This window comes from Callithrix jacchus, chromosome 18, assembly GCF_049354715.1.
Source record: "Callithrix jacchus isolate 240 chromosome 18, calJac240_pri, whole genome shotgun sequence".
Lineage (NCBI taxonomy): Eukaryota > Metazoa > Chordata > Mammalia > Primates > Cebidae > Callithrix > Callithrix jacchus.
This window is the reverse complement of record NC_133519.1, coordinates 7,636,386-7,641,270: the sequence shown is the minus strand read 5'-3', so window position 1 is coordinate 7,641,270 and position 4,885 is coordinate 7,636,386. Positions and strand designations below refer to the sequence as shown.

General features: G+C 50.1%; 1 long non-coding RNA gene across 1 annotated transcript; it reads left to right on the top strand.

Moving 5' to 3' along the window:
* The first annotated feature begins 1,695 nt into the window (after positions 1-1,695).
* LOC108588975 (uncharacterized) lies at positions 1,696-3,487 on the top strand. Its single transcript, XR_013529051.1, has 2 exons — positions 1,696-1,991; positions 3,184-3,487. It is a non-coding gene; the product is annotated as an uncharacterized LOC108588975 (long non-coding RNA).
* Positions 3,488-4,885: the final 1,398 nt, after the last annotated feature.

Sequence of the window (4,885 nt, the reverse complement as noted above, 5' to 3'; positions counted from 1 at the left end):
CTCAGCTCACCGAAACTTCTGCCTCCTGGGTTCAGGCAATTCTCCTGCCTCAGCCTCCTGAGTAGCTGGGATTACAGGCACGCGCCACCATGCCCAGCTAATTTTTTGTATTTTTAGTAGAGACGGGGTTTCACTATGTTGACCAGGATGGTCTCGATCTGTTGACCTCGTGATCCATCCGCCTCGGCCTCCCAAAGTGCTGGGATTACAGGCGTGAGCCACCACGCCCGGCTGCTGTTATCATTTCTATCACTATCAGGTATTTCTTAGAGCCCCAGAGATGCAGCCCTCCCTTGCAATTACAGATGGTCAGAATATGAGTGGGCGGATGACGGCCAGGCATGAGGGAAGCAGGGTTCTAAATCCGGCTCCAGAACCTATCAGCTCTGTGGCCTCGCTGTAGTTCTTACGTCGTCACAGTTGGATATATTTATCCCATTGTCCCAATTCCACCTTGCATAGCCAGGCAACAGGTATTCAAGGCGCTGGGAAGGCCCTGCTGTCCCACTGGCAGGCCTCTCATAGCCCAAGAGCCTCTCATGAAACATTCATTTCCTTGGGTTAATGCTCTGCCAGGAGAGGTGACATATTAAGCCTCTGACACCGTGGCAATTTAATTTCATGGAATCACAAGATGTTAGGGCTGGGAGTCACCTACTGTTGAAAGCCTCATTATTCCTGCATGGAACCATCTTTTCCTTTTTCCATCTACAGTGGGAGAGGTGTCCCTGCTCCTAAGTGGATGCTTCTCCCTGTACTGTGGATCCCACCTGTCATTATTCCCTCATTCCCACACCGGCACCACCCTGCCCTCCGCTGGCTTCTCTCCATCAGTATATAAATAAGCTCAACAACTATTTCTTAACTTAATAAAATAAAATAAAAAGGCATTCTGGGGCCTCACACCTCTTGAAAGCTAATGCCTTACCTAACTTCTCTTCTTCTCAGTCAAGCTTCTTAGGAGAATTGCCTGTAAACTTTGAGGGACAGATGCGAGCGGTCTGTGTATTTAGGGCAAGTCTATGTGTAGGGGGGTGTGGGTCGGCTTGGAGGAGGAAGAGTGAGGGACACAGAAGTTGGCTGAAAAATGGAGGAGGGAAAGTGGAAGTTTCCCGTGGACAAACTACTGTCTTCCTAATTTTACGCCAAACCAATACTGACTTTTCACCACAATGAATACATGATATTGGGTTTGGTACTTGCTCTGAGTATGCTAGCTAGGTCCTGTGGGGGGTACAGCCCGCTACCCAGCACATCATCGCCTCTGAAGTGTTCACAGCTGCATCTGGATACTCAGTCGCAGTATCAGCACAGGGCAATGCCTGATTAAGCCTAAATGAATGGTACACGTGAGTGGTTCCCAGACAGGAAGCGTCAGCTAGCATCATTTGCGAACTTATTAGCAAGGTAAATTCTCAGGCCCTGGCCCAGATCTACTGAATCAGAAACGCTGGGGGTCCCGGCAACCTGTGTTTTGAAATACCCCCGGGGTGATTCTGACGCATGCTAGGGTTTGAGAACTGTTGGTCCAGGCAATAAGAACCATCGTGGGCTGGAGTTTCAGGTCAGACTTACAGGGCATCCGACACTTAAATTTGACCCTGATCAATGCAGTAGAGCCAAGGGTAGAGAGTGATCCAGAACGAGAGTAAACCAGACGAACAAATGTACAGATATTTAGTTGCATAAGCTAGAGAAAGGGTGGAGCGAGGGTGCTGAAGGAGGAGTGGCCTGGTTGACGTGGAGATCCCTGCGGAGGACGACAGCGAGGCCAGGAAGCCTCGACTACCAGCTATCATCTGGGGAAATAGAAACCTCTTCTGTGTGTCTCTATAGAGAGGGCTCCACCTACCACAGCCAATTTCTTTCTTTCCTTTACCTTCACAGCATTCTCTTCCGGTCTCTCATCTCCAGAGGCGAGGCTGACCCCTCTCCTTTGACCTTCGAAACTCTGATCCAGGATGGCATTTCTTTCCCCGCCTCCACCATCGGTACGTCCTCCTTCTTCCTCTGAATCCACCCCCTCAATACTGCTACCGATGAAAAATTATAAAGCACTCTTTGGAAAAACTGTTCCTGGAGAGGGTACATGATTTCAACAAGTTCCTATTCAAAGCATCAGCGGAGTGACACCTGCCTCTTAAATTCTGACAGTGTATACCAGGGATTCATTAGGCGTGAACAGAGGATGGTTTTTGGAGCCGGCTTGCTGCTGTGCCTCGACAGTTAAGTTACACAGGGACCTTGCAGAAGGCTCGATGTGTTATGATTGGAAGCAGTTCTCTGTGGGAAGTCCCTTCCAAAGCCCAGAGGAATCCTTTAAGGTGGTGCAGACGTGCTTCCCAGTGGGATCTTCTCTGAAGACAGAGCCTCCAAATGCACGTTTAGGTCTGATGTTTAGAACACCTTATTCCTGAGAGGCAGCCTGGTGTCGTGGGATGTGCAGTGGGTGATGAATGCACTGGAAGAAGGGATTCTTTTTTTTCTCTTAAAGGTTTTTATTGGAAGACCAAGGTATTAAGCCTGAGCTTTTTTTTTTTTTTTTAGACAGAGTCTCTGTTGTCAGGTGCCAGGCTGGAGTGCAATGGCGCGATCTCAGCTCACTGCAGCCTCTGCCTCCTGGGTTCAGGCAATTCTCCTGCCTCAGCCTCCCGAGTAGCTGGGATACAGGTGTGTGCCACCATGCCCAGCTAATTTTTGTATTTTTCAGTAGAGACGGGGTTTCACCATGTTGGCCAGGATGGTCTCGATCTCTTGACCTCATGATCCGCCCGCCTCGGCCTCTCAAAGTGCTGGGATTACAGGCTTGAGCAAGCCCAAGCTCTTGTATTTTCTAGCCAGATGATTTTGTTTCATTGATCTAACTTCTCTTGGTTGCTCTGTCTATAAAATGGGCCTAGGAAAGCCACCTCCCAGAGGCACCGTGGGGATGAAAGGAGTGGTAAAAGTGCACAGTAAGTTACAAAGTCCCACACAACACTGCCGTCATGGCAACTGTCCCCATGCTGGCCCCCCTGTTTCTCTGTCCTCCCCCTCCTCCGTTAGACCTTGTCCAGTGTTGTGACCTGGTTTTCCCAAAATATGATTTTAATTCAGGGGCAGGATAATATTCAGGATATTATTATTTCCCACCTCTCTTTCACCTCCCAGCATTCCTTTTCTCCTTCATCCTTGTATCCCCAGGCGACACAAAGGACAAAGCAGAGACAAGTGCTTGTGAATACTGGGGTTCCAGACCAGGGAGGACCTTGTCACCATCACCAGGCGCTGTGGCTGCGGCCCTTGCAGAGCAGACCCACAGGATGAGGATGTCCCCGGGCACGAGGGGAAAATGGTCAGGAACCAGCTCCCTCCCCCAGTGCCTGCCAAGCCCCGCAGAACTTGGGCTCCACCTTGAGCATGGGGGACCGGCCCATCCTTACTGAGGTGCTGCTTTCACCAGAGAATGGAATGAGGTCAGAAATAAAGTTCCATGTCACTTCTCGGATATTTGAGTTTGAGGCTTGACATCTGAAAAGCTGTTATTGACCATGCTGCTTCCCTAATTAAAAGGCCTCCGCAACTCCTTGCAGTCTTCAAATTCAAGTCCATACGTGATCCTTTCATCTCAGCTTTCCATGGCCTCATCAGCCCCCCTGCCCCGGCTGATCCCTCAGCTTTCCTAGTCTCTCTTTCCAGCCCATTCTTGGCGCCTAAGCTCCAGCTGCGTCTACCCCACTCCACACTAGGATCGCTGCCATGGAGACCCACAGCTTCCTCAACTCATCGTCTCCCATCTCCTCACCTCCTTTACTTCCCATAGCTCCTCTCAACTGGTGCCAGCACCAGGAGAGACACACTCAGAGAAGCAGGACCTGGGAACTCCAGTCCTCCTTCCACATTTCTCCCCACAAACATACTCGAAATCTCGGGATTCTGCTTCTTTCCCTGTATTCTCACCCCTACTGCTTTAGTTCTGGCCTCTTTATTTTTCACTCTGACTTCGGCTCCTGCCTCTTTCCTCGCCGTTCCCTGGCCTCCCTCCTCCAGGCTGCAGAGGTAGCAGGGTGTAAGGGTGAAGAGCTTGGCCCTGGAGACGGGGCGTCTTTCTGCTCCAGTACTCAACGGACTTCGGGCGAGTGTGCATGCAACTTTCCAGAGATGCTAAACGTCAATGCGAGGTGTGATGTTTAAATCATAGTGGGCCCTAGATAGTGCAAATAATGTAAGACAAGGCTAGTATTATCTTTTCAAAATGCAAATGTCATATGTCCTTTCCTAGGAAAACTTCCAGCGATTGCCCTGTCCTCTGAAGAAAGCCCAAATTGCACAGAACGTCCTTAACGTGCCTCTTATGATCTGACCTCTACCCATCTACCTACCTCAGTTCCCATCACTCGCCGGCAGCCCCTGCACCCTTTTCTCCACGGTGCCTCCTAAGGGGCCTTTGCAGCCCTTTCTGCTTGTGCGCCCGGGCTCCCTCCTCACCCACTGAGCCCCCAGCTCATTCCTGGGAGAACCTTCTGCCTGCAATTTTACACTCACCATGGCTGACACACTTCCCACACTGTAATAGACGTTTTTCTTTGTGTGTTTGCCTCCCACATTAAACTACAAACTGTTTCAGGAAAAGAGTGATGACATGTTCGTCTGTCAAACACATAAAAAAGTGTGTTCGGTGTATTGATGAATCACTGTAACAGACACGCTCATCCCTGCTTCTGTGAGCTTCCTCCTGTGTCTTCTTGCTTGGGGTGCCATCCCTTACCCCCATCTGTTTAGATACTAACACACCTTCAAGGTCCAAACCAAGTTCCACCTCCCTCAAAAAGCCATACCAGGCTACTCAACCAGGCAACTCTGATAATGCCCACACCCAGCGCCTTTGTGGCCTCGTGAAGCATGA